We start from the raw sequence: 23,291 nt of genomic DNA, 5'->3' as shown, positions 1-23,291 counted from the left end.
AGGCTCTCTTTTGCGTGCTTTCCCTGCATTAATTCACTGAGTCCCCCAAATATCCCCACAAAGCAAAACCCATATTATTTCCAATTTACAAAGGAGGACATCTGAAGACAAGGAGATAGTTCAATGATCACGCAGAAAGAGAGAGCCACAAAATCTACTCTGGAATCTTAGATTTGAAAACGTCCCTTAGAATCTTGCTAGTCAAAATGTTTTACTCGGGCCAGCAGCCCTGGCTCCACCTGGGAGTTATGTTAGACATAAAAAAACTCAAGTCTCACCCAGACCTCCTGAACCAGAATCTGCAACTTAACATGATCTTTACATGGTCCATATGCCCGTTAAGTCTGAGAAGTCCTGTTCTACAACGTCCCAGACAATTGTTCCTCCAAGACAGGGAACTCATTAACCCACAGTCATCCTATTCCTCTGTAGGATGGTGTTCATTGAATTTCCTTTAGAAAATTTCTTCGTATTTCAGTTTTCCTATTACTTCTATCTTTTGGTCTTCATGTTTTATTTTCAAACCCATGTTAGGTTAACCCCTCTTCTTATGATACCCCTTTAAGCACTGAGTATAGCTATCAGTTTAGATCTGACATCACCAGCCCCAGCTTGTATCCTCAACCCTCATCTATACTTGGGTCAAAACTCTTCATTTTCAGACAAAGCACCCAAATTTCTTTTAACTTTTCATAAGCCCTGCTTTCTCTCCTGGATGCATTGCAGTGTGTAAATTTCTTCTACATGTGAATTGAATTCCAGGTGTGGTAATTGCCTTCCTCATTCTGGGAGCCTTTCTTTCATCCCAGATCTTCTTACTGGGTCCCTTGCCTTTGCTTTTTATATTTGAGAAGTAGTGTTATGATATCATTTTATGTTGCACTTAATTCTAAAAATTCTCCAGCTTTGGCTTTCATACATTCTCCTGCTATTCATAGTAAAGTAAAAAGTTTTGTTCTATGCTGTTGTCTTTTTCTTCCTGACCTTTCCATTAGTAAATTGATTCAAAACTTCTTTGTTGACTTATCACTAAACTTACTGATAAAATAATTAGTCAAAATTTGAAGATTTTCTTCACAAGTCAGATATTTGCCATTGGGAATATTTCAGTTTTATGCTGTATTTTAAAAAATTTTACAGGCATAGCTTAAGACTTTGTATACTAAGTATTATTTTTACCATGTGGAAACATTCAGAATTTAGTATTGAAAATCATATTCTCTGTAGATTTTCTTTCTAGTAGTCTAAATGAAAATGAACATCTAGGTAATTAGAAGTCTTTTAAGAATCCAAGATTTAATGGTTAATGGTGGTCAAATTTTATACTGCTGGAGCATTGCCAAAGAAATTGTTAAAAATTAAAATTTCCAGAACCACAGGCTCTTAATCACAGAGCCTTAGGTATGGGCTAGGGATTTTTACTTTTAAAAGGCAAGTAGTTCACAGACTACAATTTGAAGATTTAGATCTTTCACAGAATTATTCAGTTTCTTCATCCAATTTATCAGCATCTACATCATGCATAATATTTAATTTTATTTGGCAGGGAGTGATCATCATTAACCAATATCCATTAAATGCCTTCTCTTCACAAGGCCACACAACAGATACCTAATAAAAATCAAGTGCTAAAGCTTTCAAAATGAGAAACTTCACATTTATTGTCATTGTCACTCAGCTTTACCAAGAAAAAGCTACTAGAAAAATGATATCAGCAGTAGAGAGAGGCCACAGAGTTCTTAGTGTTCCAAGAATTGCTGAGGATATAAGACTCCTTGACATGTTATACACATGTACAGTGTCATTGTCCGTAGCTGTGTCTTTTAATACAAATAAGGAGATATAAATGTAAAATAGGAGGCTGAAATCTCATGTCCTATCTCCATGCCCATAATTTTCCATTTCCTTTCTAAGACATTTCCCCTGATAAGAAGCTTTATGAAAGAGCTTTACTGTATATGTGAATAGTCCAAGTGTATAAACCAGACTCAAATTTATTACATATATTTGCAGATTTAAATAGGTTGAGAAATGGGTCAAACAGTCATAAATACTATTATGTAATTTACTATTACCTGTTTTTAGAGGATGTACTTAAGTAACTCTTGCTTTACCTCAATTAAGCAAAACTCTTGATGAAACGAAAATGAAAAATCCCTCACTGGTAATTTAGGTCCAAGAACTGGTGTAGGCTAGGACGCTGAATTTATTCAGGTGTTATCCATTTATTTAATGTTGGGCGAGCACAACAAAATGCACATGTGAAAGTTATGGTTTAATTGAAAAGCATATAGCATAGCTTAACTAGACCCTGCTGTATCAGGCTAAAAGTAGCAGCATGTGAGGCTAAGTTTTTAAAAAATCTAATTATGAAAAGAACTATGGTAAAGTTCAGCCAATGCCTCCAAGCCAATATTCAGTGTTTTCAATAGGTAATGACTATATATTGGATAATTTACAAAACCTGGCATTGTATAGCATTGATACAGACAAGTTAAATACAACACACACACAACACACACACACACCTGCCTTACACATCAGCAGTCACTTGATTTACAAATTCCTCTGAGTACATATAATCTGGTTCATGTGTCTTTTGGCTCTCATTCAGGATTTTTTACTCTTAGCCTAGGATAGATAAATAAGATTTTCACCTGGTAGAAATCACTCTCTATTCATCATTGAAAGTCTAGGTCAAAATGTAAACTCTCTGATATGGAAAGATGACCTTAGTGTTACCAATTTGGTAGACATAATGAGTAAGAAGCACTCATCTTGGTAACCTAAAATAACATATGCTGGTGGATTTCCATGGTTGAGTGGATGCTCTATTCTGTCTGTTTTCTGTAGATCTGTAAAGTAATGGTAGCTTGGCTAAATGTGGGAGTTAGAATAAGGAGCCAACTTTCATTAGCTTTTCCAGATGGCAACAGTTTTTTTCTCAGTCTGCAAAGGACAGTGGATTGGACTAGCATGTTAGAACTCACAAATGGGAAGTTTTATCCTGATCTTGCTTTCTTGCTATATGGCAGATTTAGTGATCTTGATTTTTGTCCAGAGATGAGCTTCAAGGATTCAAAGTAAATCAACTCTTAAAAGCTAAGGGCTCTTCAAACCAGAGCATGGGAGTTTGTGGCCCCTGTGGTCTGAGACGTCACTTTATTTGTAAATCAAGTGACTGCTGACTTGTAAGGAGGTTCTCTTGAGATGTTTGTGTGTATGTGTGTGTGTTTTATGTTTAATTTGTCTGTATCAATGCTATACAGTGTCCTGTTTAACTTTGGTAGTCTTTCAGCATTTCCTTTATTATTCACGTATGTGCCTTTCCTTCCATAATGAACTCCCTTATCTATCACATATGCTAAAGGTTTGTGTCAGTAACATTTGTGACTTTTGATTGTGGAAATCCAGTCTTGCAACTGTTAATTCCAGCCTTGGAGTTTCAAAAGTATTGATTAACATTTCTCTTCTCAAATGAAGAATCTCTGAACTTAACAACTGTTAGTTGTTATTCATTCCACTTAGTTGTCAAATATTTTTTGCTTCATATTGGGACCAAATTCAGCCCTGAATTGGCTATTAAAGTTTTAGATAAAGATATAAATATAGAAAAAAAAGATATAAATATAGATATCCTCATACAACTCATCAGACAATCTTGCTACCATAGATGAAGAAGAATATTCTTAAACATACCATGATGGGTATGTTCAAATATAAGAATTGAACTTAATTACTGTAGCTTTGTAGTATAGTTTGAAGTCAGGGAGCCTGATTCCTCCAGCTCTGTTTTTCTTTCTCAAGATTGCTTTGGCTATTTGTGCTCTTTTGTGTTTCCATACAAACTGTAATTTTTTTGGTTCGAATTCTGTGAAAAATGCCAGTGGTGATTTGATAGGGATTGCATTGAATCTGCAGATTGCTGTGGTAGTATAGTCATTTTCACAAAGTTGATTCTTCCAATCCAGGAGCATGGTATATCTCTCCACCTGTTTGTGTCATCTTCCATTTCTTTCATCAATATCTTATAGTTTTCTGAGTACAGGTCTTTTGCCTCCTTAGGTAGGTCTATTCCTAGGTATTTTATTCTTTTTGTTGAGATGGTAAATGGAATTGTTTCCTTAATTTCTCTTCTGATCTTTCGTTGTTAGTGTACAGGAATGCAAGAGATTTCTGTGTATTAATTTTGTATCCTGCAGCCTTACCAAATTCATTGATGAGCTCTAGTAGTTTTCTGGTGGCATCTTTAGGATTCTCTATGTATAGTATCATGTCATTTGCAAAGAGTGACAGTTTTACTTCTTCTTTTCCAATTTGTATTCCTTTTATTTCTTTTTCTTCTCTTGTTGCCGTGGCTAGAACTTCCAAATCTATGTTGAATAATAGTGGCAAGAGTGGACATCCTTGTCTTGTTCCTGATCTTAAAGGAAATGCTTTCAGTTTTTCACCATTGAGAATGAGGTTTGCTGTGGGTTTGTCATAATGGCCTTTGTTATGTTGAGGTAGGTGCCCTCTATGCCCACTTTCTGGAGAGTTTTCATCATAAATGGGTATTGAATTTTGTCAAAAGCTTTTTCTGCATCTATTGAAATGATCATATGGGTTTTTTTTCTTCAATTATCTATAAAACAGAAATAGAGTTACAGATGTAGAAAACAAACTTATGGTTACTAGGAGGTATGAGGGGGAGGGATAAATTAGGAGATTGGGATTGACATATACATATTACTATATATAAAATAGATAACTAATAAGGACCTACTGTATAGCACAGGGAACTCTACTCAATACTCTGTAATGACCTATATGGGAAAAGAATCTAAAAAAGAGTGGATATATGTGTATGTATAACTGATTCACTTTGCTGTACACCTGAAGCTAACACAACATTGTAAATCAACTATACTCCAATAAAAATTATAAAAAAAAAAATGAAAAGAAATTATCAATACTAGCACATCTTATTATACAACCACTATTGGTCCACATTTTTAGAAAATAAACTGAATTTTGTAAAGAAAAAAGAAAAAGAATTTAACGGAAACATAGTAGGGTGGGGGGTGGGATGTAAACCCCACATTTTGCTCCAACCATTTCCAATATACCGGGCTTGGGGAAAAGAGAGATTAACCAATCAATTGCTAAATCAATCTTTGTCTTGTCTATGTATCTTCCCTTAAAATACTTCCGATGAATCACGACCATTTGTAACCTGGCCCTCAAGTACAGCTCCAGACTAATACACTGAAGATGGTTTTAATGACTAGTGAAATCATTTTTCATTCCTTAGAAATAATGCATCAAGAAAAATCTCTAACTTACAGGGTATGTTGATATAGCCAAAAGAGTTATTTAAAATAATGCATTGTGTAAATGGGTTAAGATTTTTCCACGCAGATTCTATTGCTAGCAACTTCATTCTGTTGGCTGGTCTTTGTAGAATTTTTAAGAGTATATTTAACTAACCATTGTAATTAGATGAGAAAAAGAAAGTAGATACATGAAAAAGGGAAAGGAGAAGGTAGAATTATCAGTATTTGCAGGTAATATGGTTATATATCTGAAAAGTCCAAGAGAACTAACTGGAAAACTGCTACCAACAATGAGAAAATCAGTAAGGTAGATGGGTACAAAATAATCAGAAAGTGATAGCCTTCATATATATTATACAACCAACCACCAGCCTGAATATGTGAATAATCAGTAAATTTTAAAAATAGACAGAAGTGTAAAATACATAGGAATAAGTGTAATAAGAAATGTACCAGCCCTATATGAAGAAAACTAACATAAGGCTGAAATACCAAAGAGAAGAATAAATAGAGGGACATATCAGGTTTGGGATAGGAAGACACAACATCATAAGGTTATCAAGTCTCCTTAATTAATTGATAAATTTAGCACAATAAGTAAAATATCAACATTTTTCAGTTAGGCGATCTGATTCTATTAATGATTTACCTTTTTGAAAAAAAATTTTTTAAAAGGCAGCAAACCTATGAAAGAAAAGGAAAATAAGGGCAGACCAGACCTATTAATTTTAAAGCATAGAGTCTTAGTAATTAAAACATGGGGCATATACAAAGACAGACCAATGTAAAAAAATATAAAGTTCAAAAATATGGAGGGAATTTCATATGTGAACAAGATAGCATCTCTAATCAATAGGGAAATTTTAATCCATTCAGTAGTGTTGAGGCAACTGGATGACCATTATTTCTCTTAATCTGCACCATAATAAATTACAAATGGATCAATTTTTTTTTTTTTGCGGTACGTGGGCCTCTCACTGTTGTGGCCTCTTCCGTTGCGGAGCACAGGCTCCGGACGCGCAGGCTCAGTGGCCATGGCTCACGGGCCCAGCAGCTCCGCGGCATGTGGGATCTTCCCGGACCGGGGCACAAACCCGTGTCCCCTGCATCGGCAGGCGGACTCTCAACCACTGCACCACCAGGGAAACCCTATCAAATATTTAATTGTAAAAAATTATGTAGGTGATAAAATGACAAAAGTTAAATAAAGGCTTTTATATGTATGACTGAAAATCTGCAAGAAATAAAAGAAAGCTTGATGTAGCGGGCCGTATAAATATCAAAAACTTTTCATGGCACCAGGACCCATAAACAGAGATTCTGAGGAAGGAAATACAGTGAAAGTTTGTCTTTAACTGCATCTTCCACTCACTCAGTTACTACATATATCCCTCTGCTGACCTTCAGGAAACCACTCATTACTTTCTTATTTATCCTACCAGAGTTTTCCTTTATGAAAATGCAAGAAAATAGGGATAGATTTTTATATATCTCCTATTTTATACAAAGAATATTCTGTATATACTATTCTGTAACTTGCTGTTTTCACTCCATAATATACCCTGGAAACCTTTCTGAATCAGTACATGGGGAGTTTCCTCATTCTTTTTGTAAATATCTGATGTTCTATTGTATGCATATATCATTATTAATTTAATAAGTACCTCCTTGATGGAATTTTAGGTTGTTTTTAATATTTTTTCTTATAAAAATATTAGAAATATAGCTACTGATAACAGTATCTCAACACAGCTCTTAGAAAGATAACATTCTCATTTAGAAAACAGGCTTTGTGAGAGGTGTTATAAAAATCCTGAAGACATATCCTAATTGAGCTACTAAAGACATTGTTGATAAGATATAATAGTTTCCCCCCAAAAGAATCTTACAAGCAAATTTACTGTGATATGACAGGCAGTGTTAAGAGAGTATCTCTATAAAGTGAATATGAAATTATAATCATTATAATGATAAAATTACAGTAATTAGTACACAGAGCAGAGAATTTGTGCCAATGCCACATACTAAAATAGTTTAGGCAATAGTTATCTTATCAGTCACAATCCTTCCCAGAAAAGAAATAATGACAACTCTATAACATTCTATTTTCAACTTTGTGGCACAGAACTTGTTAAATGCTATTTTTATTTTAAAATGATGGTAGCAAAGATAGGATCGTGACATAACATACTATAATGGATTCATTTACTCATTGTGACACATCCCCCTATTAATTATCTCAATCCATTCTACCAATAGCTTTAACCTGATTATTCACCACAGATAAGCATCAGTATTTCATGTGTATATTTCCCAAATTTTTGTCCAAAGATACCTTAAGATATAAAAGGCTTAAATGGTATGTTATTTATTTATATGTATATATATATATACACACACATATATATACATATATATATACGTATATGTGTGTGTGTGTATGTGTGTGTGTGTGTGTGTGTGTGTATATATATATATATATATATATATATATATATATATATATATATGATTTTGGTCACCTCTGGCTCAGAAATTCAGCAGTCACAAGAAATTCTATCCTTCTAGAGGGATTCTTGGTGAAGTATTGTGGTGGTAATAAATTGTAATGTTTGTTCTGTCTCTCACTTTTGATCTTGTGGCTCTAGTAAGAGATACCTTTCCTGAAAGGCATATGAGAAATAGGAGATCTGTCTGGTTGGTGCCTTGCCTTAACTTTTCACAGTTATCAAGAAAGCCATTGTCCTATATTTTCTTACGGCATCTCACACAGGCGTACACTGTTTTCAACAGTGATTGCTTATTCTTCGGAAATTTAGCACTCTATTCTTGTGTTTGCTGTAACTACTTCTCATCTTCCAAAGCATGAGACAGCATAGCCTATTTTATATTTTCAGTTGGTTCAACATTAATACTACTTTGAGAATTTCACAACTCCTTGATGATATTGAAAATTTAAATTATGAAAGACTCTGATACCTAGGGAATGTGTTTCCAAATACTCATTTGGAAGCAATCAAACTTAAACGATGGCTAACAGTACATTTATGGCCAGAGGAGAATGGTTTATTGGCTTTTCAGAGAAAGTATTTAAGTAAGCATTGGGCTGTCACATTCACAGGAGAGTGGAGCAGGAATATTCATGTGGTCAGAACTCAGTAGGAAGAAATTGAGCCATTAGGCATGCCTTGGTCAAAATGAAAAAGAACATTATTTTTAAATAATGTGTGTACATTCAGAATGGAGATGCCATCTTGAAACTGGTGCATTGTTCAGTATTCAATGCTAAAATGATTTCAAATAGGTAATTACCATATTACGTGGAATTGCACAGGTAGTGGTGATCAAATCCTGTGTAATTTCTCTAGAACAAGAAGGAATAAACTGAATTATTGAATACAAACTAATCACGAGAGACCAAGGTAGAAGGAACAGTCTCTCTGAAGTCAGGCTGAGCTCAGCTAAAATCCAAGTTCGGCCATTTGCTAGCTAGGTGATTTTGGACGAGTTACGTTACATCTCCCGGCGTATTTTCTCATCTCTAAAATAAGGACAGTGTAAATTCCCTTAGGGAGGTTTGAGAAAGGATTTTTTTCCTGATAAACTTTATTTTTTTATTATTTTTTATTGAAATATAGCTGATTTACAATGTGTTGGTTTCAGGTGTACAGCAAAGTGATTCACACACAGACACACACGTATATATGTTTTCTTTTTTAGATTCTTTCCCATTAAAGGTTACTACAAGATATTGAGTATATTTCCCTGTGCTATACAGCAGGTCCTTGTTGGTTATCTATTTTATGTATAGTAGTCTATATATGTTAATTCCAAAGTCCTAAATTATCCCTCCCCCACTTTCCCCTTTGGTAACCATAAGTTTATTTTGTATGTCTGTGAATCTGTTTCTGTTTTATAAATAAGTTCATTTGTATCATATTTTAGATTCCACATATCTTACGGTATTTGTCTTTCTCTGTCTGACCTGTTTCACTTAACATGATAATCTCTAGCTCCATCCATGTTGCTGCAAATGGCATTATTTCATTCTTTTTTATGGCTGAGTAATATTCCATTGTATTGCCAAGCACAAGACTGGCATATAACAAGTACTTAAAATTGTTTTGTTTCATCTTTTCTTTTACTTTCTCTTTACTAATTTTCCATGGAAACAGAAAACCATCAACAGCATGCACTGTTTCTGGCCTATGTTGCTTACATTTATATACATTGGTAAGTGATTTGATTAAATTTCTCTAGTGTTATTCACAGCCAAATCATTCCTAAATCATTTATAATAGTCGTACATGTATCTTTAATTATCAGAACAGAAAAGATGTCTGTGAAAGCAAATTCCACAATTATCATCTGGACATAGGATTCTACTCCCTTACTGTCACAAATATTTTCAATATTATAAGACAGAAGTTCTTTTGTCTTCATTTAATCACATTTTTCCTCCTCTCACTGGTATTGATGTTGGTCAGTAGATCCTCAAACCATATAATCTTTCTCTATTTTTTTCTTCAACAACTTTCAAATGAGAATGATAGAGATCACCTCATTCATTCATACAGAGACCATCAGAGTATTTGTGGAAATTTCAGGTACTTACTTGATGACCATCTTGTTTATAAAGTATGTGGACTCAAAATTCAACATAGTTTCAATACGGAATTAAAATGAAATTTTAGCTGTAGGAATAGTACTTTTAGTATTTTTGTGACTACTGATGTGTAAGACTATCTCCACCTATAGGAAAGGTGTTAGCTGCTGTAGAAAAGCAATGGAAACAGAGAAAAAAAAATCAGCTTGACTCAAAACTACAAACATATACTGGGCCGAAGGAGCTAATGAGTATTCCTGAGCTGGGGAGATAAATTACCAGGATCCTGCTTTCAGAAAATGATTCTGAAAAAAAAGTCTAAAATTCCTAAGGTCAGGCAGAACTGGTGCATTGTGAGCTCTAGCCAAAATATCAGGAGCTAGAATCAACCTGAAATTAATTTTTTAATGTGGAAATTGCAGTTTGATCCAAAAGTGGATTGATGTATCGTAAAAGGACAAAATTCTAATGTATATGATGGAAAGAAGTGTGGTAAGGCACCACTTCTTCTTCAGGTTCCTTCTCTTAGAGTTTTGCCTCTTCTTCTCTCTCATCTCACCTCTTCTCTTTCTCATGAGATTGTCTGAAGTGTCTCTGAATTACTGCAGCAGAGAAGCTGAAAACTCTTGGAGACACAACAATACTGTTGTTTGATGGGTGCCTCTGGTTGGTCTGACTTCAGGTCCACCAAATTTAACATCAGAGACACTGCAGCCCGATTTGGGGAGATCTTACTTTCGTGTGGGCTCTGCAATGCAGGCAATACCTGATGTCGGGAAGGGAAAATAAGCAGACATAAATGACCAAGTTTATTTTGGCAGGATGTGCAAAAACACAGACTAAATGCCCAGCCAATCTGATAGGGTTAGGAGAAGTCGCTATCGTTTATACAGTGACCCAAAGGAAATAGGAACCTGACATGTAGGAAGCAAGAGAGGAAAAAAAGAGAGGTGGAGAGGTAGCAAAACATGTGTACTCGGCCGTGCAGAAAAATATTGCTTTATGTGGACTTGTAGAGCCTTGTTTTGAATTAGTCACTGACCAAAACGCTCTAGTCAGAAAGCTAACTCTTTTACATCATAATTTGGTTGCAGTTCTTTCCTACTGAAATAAGCCACAAACTCCTCACAGGGTTTGTAGGCAAAGTTCCTTTTTAACAATGACTATGTTCAAAGACAAAGGTGAGCATCAGACTCAGGGAGGAAATCTAAACATCAAAAAGGTCAATCCATTCATTTTACAGATGAGAAAATCCAAATTCAGAGACGGTAAATGCTACCTTCTCTCCTGCTTTGCTAGCTGGAGCCGAACAAGGTGCAGAATCCAGGAGTACTGGTTCTCACTTTAGAACAGATTCCTATTCTCACTTTAGAATCGATTCCCGTTTTCACTTTAGAATAGCTTCCCCTTCACACATCTTCCACTCATACTGCACACGCCAGTCTCCTACTTTCTCCTCCCATTCTTCCCCTTCTCTCTCTTTACTGAAATAGAGATGTAAGAGCATTTCCCAGGAACCTCCCATTATTTTTTTTCTATTTTTGAATTTTATTTTATTTATTTTTTGTAAAGCAGGTTCTTATTCGTTATCTATTTTATACATATTAGTGTATACATGTCAATCCCAATCTCCCAGTTCATCCCACCACCACCACCCCTCCCCTCCACTTTCTGCCCTTGGTGTCCATATGTTTGTTCTCTACATCTGTGTCTCTATTTCTGCCCTGCAAAACGGTTCATCTGTACCATTTTTCTAGGTTCTACATATATGCATTACTATACGATATTTGTTTTTCTCTTTCTGACTTACTTCACTCTGTATGACAGTCTCTAGATCCATCCACGTCTCTACAAAAGACCCAATTTCATTCCTTTTTATGACTGAGTAATATTACATTGTGTATATATATATATATATATATATATATATATATATATACACACCACATCTTCTTTATCTATTCGTCTGTTGATGGGCATTTAGGTTGCTCCCATGACCTGGCTATTGTAAATAGTGTGGCAGTGAACGTTGGGGTGCATGTGTCTTTTTGAATTATGGTTTTCTTAGGGTATATGCCCAGTAGTGGGATTGCTGGGTCATATGGTAATTCTATTTTTAGTTTTTTAAGGAACCTCCATACTGTTCTCCATAGTGGCTGTATCAATTTACACTCCCACCAACAGTGCAAGAGGGTTCCCTTTTCTCCACACCCTCTCAAGCATTTGTTGTTTGTAGATTTTCTGATGATGCCCATTCTAACTGGTGTGAGGTGATACCTCATTGTAGTTTTGATTTGCATTTCTCTAATAATTAGTGATGTTGAGCAGCTTTTCATGTGCTTCTTGGCCATCTGTATGTCTTCTTTGGAGAAATGTCTGTTTAGGCCTTCTGCCCATTTTTTGATTGGGTTTTTTTTTTTAATATTGAGCTGCATGAGCTGTTTCTATATTTTGGAGATTAATCCTTTGTCCATTGATTCGTTGGTAAATATTTTCTCCCATGCTGAGGGTTGATTTTGTCCTATTTGTACTTTCCTTTGCTTTGCAAAAGCTTTTAAGTTTCACTAAGGCCCATTTGTTTCTTTTTGCTTTTATTTCCATTACTCTAGGAGGTGGATCAAAAGAGATCTTGCTGTGATTTATGTCAAAGAGTGTTCTTCCTATGTTTTCCTCTAAGAGTTTTATAGTGTCCGGTCTTACATTTAGGTCTGTAATCCATTTTGAGTTTACTTTTGTGTATGGTGTTAGGGAGTGCTCTAATTTCATTCTTTTACATATAGCTGTCCAGTTTCCCCAGCACCACTTATTGAAGAGACTGTCTTTTCTCCATTGTATATCCTTGCCTCCTTTGTCATAGATTAGATAACAATAGGTGTGTGGGTTTAGCTTTGGACTTTCTATCCTGTTCCATTGGTCTATATTTCTCTTTTTGTGCCAGTACCATATTGTCTTGATTACTGTAACTTTCTGGTATAGTCTAAAGTCAGGGAATCTGATTCCTCCAGCTCCGTTTTTTCCCCTCAAGACTGCTTTGACTATTCAGGGTGTTTGTGTCAAATTTTAAGATTTTTTGTTCTAGTTCTGTAAGAAATGCCACTGAATATGATAGGGGTTGCATTGAATCTGTAGATTGCTTCGGGTAGTATAGTCATTTTCATAATATTGATTCTTCCAATCCAAGAACATGGTATATCTCTCCATCTGTTTGTGTCATCTTTGATTTCTTTCATCAGTGTCTTATAGTTTTCTGAGTACAGTTCCTCTACCTCCTTAGGTAGGTTTATTCCTAGGTATTTTATTGTTTTGTTGCAATGGTTAATGGAATTGTTTTCTTAATTTCTCTTTCTGATCTTTCGTTGTTAGTGTATAGGAATGCAGGAGATTCCTGTGCATTAATTTTGTATCCTGCAACTTTACCAAATTCATTGATTAGCTCTACTGGTTTTCTGGTGGCATCTTTAGGATTTTCTGTGTATAAAATCATGTCATCTGCAGTGACAGTTTTACTTCTTCTTTTCCAATTTGGATTCCTTTTATTTCTTTTTCTTCTCTGATCGCCATGGCTAGGACTTCCAAAACTATGTTGAGAGTGGCCAGAGTGGACATCCTTGACCTGTTCCTGATCTTAGAGGAAATGCTTTCAGTTTTTCACCATTGAGAATGATTTTTGCTGTGGGTTTGTTGTATATGGCCTTCATTATATTGAGATAGGTTGCCACTATGCCCACTTTCTGAAGAGTTTTTATCATAAATCGGTGTTGAATTTTGTCAGAAGCTTTTTCTGCATCTATTGAGATGATCATATGGTTTTTATTCTTCAATTTATTAATATGGTGTATCCCATGGACTGATTTGTGTATATTGAAGAATCCTTGCATCCCTGGGATAAATCCCATTGATCATGGTGTGTGATCATTTTAATGTGCTGGATTCTGTTTGCTAGTATTTTGTTGAGGATTTTTGCATCAATATTCATCAGTGCTATTGGTCTGCAATTTTCTTTTTTTGTAGTACCTTTGTCTGGTTTTGGTATCAGGGTGATGGTGGCCTCATAGAATGAGTTTGGGAGTGTTCCTTCCTCTGCAATTTTTTGGAAGAATTTGAGAAGGGTGGGTGTTAGCTCCTCTGTAAATGTTTCATAGAATTCACCTGTGAAGTCATCTGGTCCTGAACTTTTGTTTGTTGGAAGAATTTTAATCACAGTTTCAATTTCAGTGCTTGTGATTGGTCTGTTCATATTTTCTACTTCTTCCTGGTTCAGTCTTGGAGGGTTATACCTTTCTAAGAATTTGTCCATTTCTTCCAGGTTGTCCATTTTATTGGCATAGAGTTGCTTGTAGTAGTCTCTTAGAATGCTTTGTATTTCTGTGGTGTCTGTTGTAACTTCTCCTTTTTCATTTCTACTTTTATTGATTTGAGTCCTCTCCCTCTTTCTTGATGAGTCTGGCTAATGGTTTATCGATTTTGTTTATCTTCTCAAAGAACCAGCTTTTAGTTTTATTGATCTTTGCTATTGTTTTGTTTCTATTTCATTTATTTCTGTTCTGATCTTTATGATTTCATTCCTTCTCCTAACTTTCGGTTTTGTTTGTTCTTTCTCTAGTTCATTTAGGTGTAAGGTTAGATTGTTTGAAATTTTTCTTGTTTCTTGCAGTAGGTTTGTATTACTATAAACTTCCCTCTTAGAACTGCTTTTGCTGCATCCCTTAGGTTTTGGATCATCATGTTTTCGTTGTCATTTGTCTCTAGGTATTTTTTGATTTTCTTTTTGACTTCTTCAGTGATCTCTTCGTTATTTAGTAATATATTGTTTAGCCTCCATGTGTTTGTGTTTTTTACATCTTCTTCCCTGTAATTGTTTTCTAATCTCATAGCACTGTGGTCGGAAAAGATGCTTGATTTGATTTCAATTTTCTTAAGTTTACTGAGGCTTGATTTATTACCCAAGTTGTGACCTATCCTAGAGAATGTTCCATGTGCACTTGAGAAGAAAGTGTAATCTGCTGTTTTTGGATGGAATGTCCTATAAATATCTATTTAATCTATCTGTTCTATTGTGTCATTTAAAGCTTGTGTTTCCTTATTAATTTTCTGTCTGAATGATCTGTCCACTGGTGTAATTGAGGTGTTAAAGTCCCCCACTTTTACTGTGTTACTGTTGTTTTCCTCTTTTATAGCTGTTAGCAGTTGCTTTATGTATTGACGTGCTCGTATGTTGGGTGCATATATATTTATAATTATGACACCTTCTTCTTGGATTGATCCCTTGATCATTATGTAGTGTCCATCCTTGTTTCTTGTAACAGTGTTTATTTTAATGTCTATTTTATCTGATGTGAGTATTCCTAATCCAGCTTTCTTTTGATTTCCATTTGCATGGAATATCTTTTTCCATCCCCTCACTTTTAGTCTGTATGTGGCCCTAGGTCTGAAGTGGGTCTCTTGTAGGCAGCATATATATGGGTCTTGTTTTTGTATCCATTCAGCGAGCCTGTGTCTTTTGGTTGGAGCATTTAATCCATTCACGTTTAAGATAATTATCAATATATATGTTCCAATTACCATTTTCTTAATTTTTATGGGTTTGTTATTGTAGGTCTTTTCCTTCTTTTGTGTTTCCTGCCTAGAGAAGTTCCTTTAGCATTTGGTGTAGAGGTGGTTTGGTGGTGCCAAATTCTCTTAGCTTTTTCTTGTCTGTAAAGCTTTTAATTTCTCTATCAAATCTGAATGAGATCTTTGCCAGGTAGAGTAATGTTGGTTGTAGGTTCTTCCCTTTCGTCACTTTAAATATATCGTGGCACTCCCTTCTGTCTTGTAGAGTTTCTGCTGAGAAATCAGCTGTTAACCTTATGGGAGTTCCCTTGTATGTTATTTCTCGTTTTTCCCTTGTTGCTTTCAATAATTTTTCTTTGTCTTTAATTTTTGTCAGTTTGATTACTATGTGTCTTGGCGTGTTCTCCTGCCTGGGACTCTCTGTGCTTTCTAGACTTGGATGGCTATTTCCTTTCCCATGTTAGGGAAGTTTTCAACTATAATCTCTTCAAATATTTTCTCGGGTCCTTTCTCTCTCTCTTCTTCTTCTGGGAACCCTATAATGTGAATTTTGTTGTGCTTAATGTTGTCCCAGAAGTCTCTTAGGCTGTCTTCATTTCTTTTTGTTCTTTTTTCTTTATTCTGTTCCACAGCAGTGAATTCCACCATTCTGTCTTCCAGGTCACTTACCGTTCTTCTGCCTCAGTTATCCTGCTATTGATTCCTTCTAGGGTATTCTTCATTTCAGTTATTGTGTTGTTCATCTCTGTTTGTTGTTCTTTAATTCGTCTAGGTGTTTATTCTTTAATTCTTCTAGGTCTTTGTTAAACATTTCTTGCATCTTCTCGATATTTGCCTCCATTCTTTTTCTTAGGTCCTGGATCGTCTTCACTACCATTATTCTGAATTCTTTTTCTGGAAGGTTGCCTATCTCCCCTTCATTTAGTTGTTTTTCTGTGGTTTTATCTTGTTCCTTCATCTGGTACATAGTCCTCTGCCTTTTCATTTTGTCTGTCTTTCTGTGAATGAGGTTTTCCTTCCACAGGCTGAAGAACTATAGTTCTTCTTGCTTCTGCTGTCTGCCCTCTGGTGGATGAGGCTATCTGAGAGGCTTGTGCAAGCTTCCTGATGGCAGAGACTGGTGGTGGGTAGAGTTGGGTGTTACTGTGGTGGGCAGAGCTCAGTAAATCTTTAATCCACTTGTCTGCTGATGGGTGAGGCTGGGTTCCCTCCCTTTTGGTTGTTTGGCCTGAGGTGACCCAGCACTGAGGCTACCTGGCTCTTTGGTGAGGCTAATGGCGGACTCTGGGAGGGCTCATGCCAAGGAGTACTTCCCAGAACTTCCGCTGCCAATGTCTTTATACCCTGCCCCCCACCTCTACAGGAGACCCTCCAACACTATCAGGGAGGTCTGATTCAGTCTCCTATGGGGTCACTGCTCCTTCCCCTGTGTCCTGATGTGCACACTACTTTGAGTGTTCCCTCTGAGAGTGGAGTCTCTGTTTCCCCCAGTCCTGTCAAAGTCCTGCCATCAAATCCTGCTAGCCTTCAAATTCTGATTCTCTAGGAATTCCTTCTCCCATTGCTGGACCTCCAGGTTGGGAAGCCTAACGTGGGGCTCAGAACCTTCTCTCTAGTAAGTGAATTTCTGTGGTATAAGTGTTCTCCAGTTTGTGAGTCACCCACCCAGCAGTTATGGGATTTGATTTTATTGTGAAAGTGCCCCTCCTACTGTCTCATTGTGGCTTCTCCTTTGTCTTTGGATGTGGGGGTATCTTTTTTGGTGAGTTCCAGTGTCTTCCTGTTGATGATTGTTCAGCAGTTAGTTGTGATTCCAGTGGTCTCGCAAGCGGGAGTGAGCACACGTCCTTCTACTCTGCCATCTTGAACCAATCTCTCCAATTATTAGAAGTTGGCCACCATTCTGTACACTCTGTCTTCTCCAACTAGTGAAATCCGACTCAAGTATAATATATGCAAATTACGTTGACTTGATCTTACAACCATCTGCCATCTTGTGTCTCATACCCTTTGGTACGGAAGTTACCCTAGAGTGGTATGCATTGTTACTTCACACTTTTGTACACACATGTGCTATTCTGGTTTCCCACTTCACCTCCGGTGAACAATAATACTTGACACTTAATAACAGTGTCATAATAACAGCAACAAATAATATTCTTATGATTCATCTTCAACTCACAATTTCAGGAACTTCAGCCCTTTTTTAATATCTCCCCCTCTCTCAGGTATTTCTGGAATTCTCCAATGAGTACATGTATGCTGACATATGGAGTTCATACTACTCACTCTCCTTCATTCATTTTAATTTGGGAGAAGTTGTCACTCAGCCCCTCTGAGTGGCTCCAAACTCCAACTTCTGTAGCTGATCTCTACTGAAACTTCTGGAGCTGCTGGACCAAACTTGCCAAGGCCAGCCCAGTGCTAAAGCTACCACGTACTTCCCACCACCCCCTAGGTCTGTTCCATGTTCTCTCAGTGTCCTCCCAACTGAAAATTTTTTGTTGAAACAGCTCTTTCAGTTTGCTACTAACAGAGTAGCAAACAATCTAGGGACATACACCATGCTGCCTTTGGAATCTCCCAGACTAACCTACTGGGATGTGTTGCTCTTGGATTCAAGTTGTCTGCTTCTAATGTCTCTTCCTTTAAGATGATTTATTTAGCAGAAGTTTTATTTTTGGTCCCTTTTGCAGCTAAGATTCCCAACAGACATATCCTGTAGCTATATAACTTACGATGTTTCATCTCCATAAGATACGATGGAATCCAAAGCACACAAAGATTGTGTGGGGCAAAGACAAAAGGGCCAGTGAGGTCTGAAATGCAGCCCACACTCCACTCACCGAACTACGCAACCTAAGATATGTTTGCACCAAACTATGCAAACTATGTCTACCTAAGATAGTATCTTTTTCTAATTTACTTAATGGCTATGGCCCTGCTTGAATTCTTAGACTGATGCTTCAAATAGGAACTCCTGTTATATGGAGAGCAGGGACCGTAACTTATATTTCTTTTGTATAGACATCATCATATGGCTGAGCAGTGAGCATAGGAGCTACTTCACATGAATATGCTAGATAAAATCTATGAGGAGGCTGATGGTTCCTACCTAGGTAAAATCTCTGGCCCTGGCAGTCTTAGAAAACAATATGGAGATAAGAAAAGTAAAGGGTTCTTTAGAGTGCAAAATGCTGGCTTTCTCTCAATTTCTCAAATCAAACTCAAACCCCATGGCATTTATTTCCTCTTCCTGTACTGGATCATTGATACAGCATTGTGGTCAGGACCATATTCTGGTATTCTTCTATCAGGTAACCTTATTCCTCCAGGCATTAAGTGTTCCTAGAGCAGTACCATATAATTCCATGCCCCTCCTTCCTTAACGTGTAATCATTTCACAAAATAGGGATGTTTTTCACAATTCAATATAAAATTCTAGTGCTGTTGTGATTGTTGGTAAGAAAGGAATGAGATGGGAAGAGTCCGATGACTTCCCCGTAGTGAAAGCCAGAATTTCAGAACACCGAGTGGTCCAGCTCCTACTTCCCTTCTTCCTCCGGTCTGTTGGGCAGTGCTAGCTAAGTAGTGAGGACCATCCGGATTTAGAATTGCATCTTCAATTGTTTGACGCTAAACAGTATCTTACTATATGTACTCAGCAAACCTTCATTTTCATCTTCTTGTTTTTTGAAAGTCTATACTTCACTCCCCCCCAAAGTTTTTCAGTTTACTGTCAAAGTTCACTGATTCAGCAACTTGCCCTTCCCAAAGTCTTGGAACCCACATACAAAGATTAAACCCTGCTGTACAAAAAGTCAGACAATCCAGCCATGGAGCTGAAGTGGTTCCCACCCTTCACACTTGCCACACCCCATCAGCCAACAATAAATCCCCTCCCAACATAAAAATCCTCTCTCCCCCACTCACTCAAGAGTAAATCCCCTGTTGGCAGAAAGCCAGACGGAACAGATGTGTCTGCCACCACTTCCTGGGGTGGGGTCAGGCCGCACCAGCTTTGATCAACAAAAAGGAGGAATTTCTAGTGTCAAAGGCCCTCTGCAGAGAATGCCCCAGGGCCCACTCCTAGAAGTAAAGGGACCCAGGATTAAAAAGCAAGGAGGAGCATCCCAGCAGGGCAAAGCAGCACAAAAGACTCGTGCATCCAGAGAGGTGATGTCTTGGTCATTCTTCTCATTTCTTGGACAGTAGTACAAGTGCAAAGAAATCCGCCTCTCATGGCTAGAAGCTGTCTCTGAAGAAAGGAAATGCCTTAGTGATTTTGAGTTTAGTCCACCCTGTTATTTAATCATTCTTGCTAGTTAAAGACATTCAGGAAAGACTATTAACCCTTAATGCAACTCAAAGGTGTGTTACAGTAGTATTAATTTGTATTAATATTTGACCAGACCTGAAATATCTCCATAAATCAGTACGCTGGCTCATGTAAGGGACCATCACTGTTTTCACTTTCCACTTTCCACTAGGGTCATGTTTCACATTCTCCAGATGAGCCATTCAGGTTGGTCGTATCTGAGTGCTTCACTTGGAACTAAAACTCGAGAGCGTTAAAAAGTATTGCAACATTACTCACAGAAACTGAAGGAAACTTTTACGGTGAAACAGATAGCTAGTGGGAAGCAGCGCATAGCACAGGGAGATCAGCTCAGTGCTTTGTGACCACCTACAGGGGTGGGATAGGGAGGGTGGGAGGGAGATGTAAGAAGGAGATATGGGGATATATGTATATGTATAGCTGATTCACTTTGTTACAAAGCAGAAACTAACACACTATTGTAAAGCAATTATACTCCAATAAAGAAGTTTTAAAAAAAATTAAAAAACATCTTGCTCAGTCAGCCAAGATTTGCTATCCACTGCCACTGAGGAAATCTGTCCATCAGTGAATACTCTTTGTGATTTATTCCAGGTAGGAATCCATATTGCGTTCTGTTTTGGAGATTTTGTTAATCAGAGTCGGCGAAGTATTTTAACAAAAAATTCCAAAACTCACCCACCAATGTCTGTTGCTTGCACACTTTGCAGACCTGTGCAGGTTGGGGAGCATGGGAAAATTGGGACTCTGCTCCAAGCAGAAGCAGATTCTTTCCCTCTAGTAGCTCTGCCATCAGGCTTGGAGTCCTTTACTGATGCTGTGAATCTGGCAGGGTATGAGGGAAGACAGAACAGGAGCATTGCACTAACACTTTTATGGGCTGAGCTTGGAGGAGCTTGGTGCACCTCCCTTTCACTCAGGCTGCTCTGGCCTTTGTAACTGCAAGGGAAGCTGGGAAATGTAATAGAGTTATGTGCCTAGTGAAAAAGAAACATTACAGGTTAACAGTTGCTACACAATTAATGCTTACTGTGGGTCAAAATTTGCGGTAAGAATTTGCACAATGAAAGAGGGGAGCCTTTTCATTCTCAAGAAAAAAGTCTATTCTAGTTTACAAAATGCAACATACAGCCTTTTCTTGACAATATGGTTTTTCAGCATTGATTTGTTTTCAAAATTTCAGATGGTAGAAGTTGCAGGTAGAAGAAACACTGAGCAATCATACACATACACACACATGCACATGCACACACACACACATCCTATGACTGCCTGAAGTATAAACCCAAAAGCCTGCATTTACCTTCATACATTTAACTTTTACTGGCAATTGAAGAGCTTTGCAGGCAAGATCAAGTTTTTCTTCTTTTTAATTAATTAATTTATTATTATTATTATTATTATTTGGCTGCATTGGGTCTTCGTTGCTGCACTCGGGCTTTCTCTGTTTGCAGCGAGCGGGGGCTACTCTTCGTTGTGGTGTGCGGGCTTCTCATTTTGGTGGCTTCTCTTGTTGTGGAGCATGGGCTCTAGGCATGCAAGCTTCAGTAGTTTTGGCACTCAGGCTCAGTAGTTGTGGCTCGCAGGCTCTAGAGCACAGGCTCAGTAGTTGTGATGCACGGGCTTAGTTGCTCCGCGGCATGTGGGATCTTCCTGGACCAGGGCTTGAACCCGTGTCCCCTGCATTGGCAGGCGGATTCTTAACCAGTGCACCACCAGGGAAGCCCAAGGTCAAGTTTTTCTAACTCCACATTATTTTCTATATATTTTAATAAACAATGAAGTCTTGTTCAGTTGTTTATAGCTACTGTGTTTGATTTAAAATGCAAAAGGTTTAGGGGATCGTGGAGGATGGAGATGGGTACATATAGGGATTAAGTTTCATTTTTGAAAAGTACTACTATCTTGAATGTTCAGAAGTTTACAACATGTGCAAGAAAATGCATATTAATGAGTGCTGGTGTGCTTTGGGTTGAGATGTCCCTCCTTTGGGACAGGTGCAGTGTGAGAAATACTATGAGAAAGAAGAATGAGGGAAAAGAGATTTCAAAAGTGTTGTTTTTCCTTCTCTCTCCATTTTCCTTTCCCTTACCTTCTCTTCTCTGGGGCAAAGATCAGCAAGTCAATCAAGGAAACAGGCTGTGACAGGGAGGAGCAGAAATGGCCATTGTGGTTGGAAGACTGAGTACATTGAGTAAATAAGCAAAATTGAGCAAATAATTCAATATATTGAGGATAGTGATACACACATAAATGTATGTCTGTGACAAATACATACACACATAGATATAGAAACAAAGATGAATGAGGGGACGTATTTACATAATATGTATACATATATATTTATATTAAATGTATATATTTATACATACATTTCTGAATTCTGTCCACTGAGAGGGCATAGAAACAGTGGCATCCCAATATAAAGTACAGTGAGTATACTAAGCATCTAGATCTTAGCTTTCCTATACCTACCTCTACTAAAAAGGAGTGGGACTCCTTTAAGAAATTGTAATTTCCAGGATTGGGATAGGAAAGCATAAAATAAACCTGGAACATGTGGTTTCTCCAGAAAATTGGGAAATGTTCAATAAATGATGGGAACATATCAAAAGGAATAGAAGTTCAAATAAGGACCTAAAAAGTGTAAATACATAAATAAATCAATGGGGGGTTGAGCGGGGAGAGTAAGCTCTTGCTTACTGTGAATGCCAGTAAATAAATGTAAAAGGAATGATGTAATTAGAGAATCACCTCTTGAGAAATATCACAGCAGGGGTTGATTCAGACGGGAGTCTTCAGAATATGCTAAAGTTGATGGGTGGAGATTTGATGAGGCACAGAATGTTGGCATAATCTCATGATACTTCCTTATCATATATTAGTAGTCCATTTGTAAAGCACAAAATCGAGAATTTGGAGAAAGTTGACAAGAACCAGTATAATGAGGTGACCACGGTTAAGATCCCCAGAGATGGATATGTTGGAATGGTGTGCCTCCTCTTTTGAGGGACTACGAAGAGAACAGCATCACTTCCATGATTTCCTGTCAAGAAAGCATGGTCTGGTCATGAGAAGTAGCAGATGAACCCAGGCTGCGAATGAAGATATAAAATCGAAAATCTGTACTCTTTCAAAGTATCAAGGCTGTGAAAAACAGGGAAAGACTGAGGAAGTGGTCCAGACTGAAATATCTGAAGACACAGGATAACTAAATGCAGAAGTATTTCTGGATAAGATCCTGGAACAGAAAGGAAAATATGATATTATTGGGGCAATAGCGGAAATGTAGATGGCCCCATGGAAGGATGGTAGTGTTGTATCAGAACTGTAGATTTTCTGGATTGGAGTGTTGTATGCTAGTTATTTAGGGGAGCGTCCTTGTTTGGGTAACACATCCTAGAGTGTTTCAGGGTTATGGGGTATCATCTTTCGAAGTATACTTCGAAAAAGTTAAAAATAAACTAATGATAATGTG

The sequence above is a fragment of the Delphinus delphis genome, chromosome 6, assembly GCF_949987515.2.
Source record: "Delphinus delphis chromosome 6, mDelDel1.2, whole genome shotgun sequence".
Classification (NCBI taxonomy): Eukaryota; Metazoa; Chordata; class Mammalia; order Artiodactyla; family Delphinidae; genus Delphinus; species Delphinus delphis.
This window is presented reverse-complemented; position numbering follows the sequence as displayed.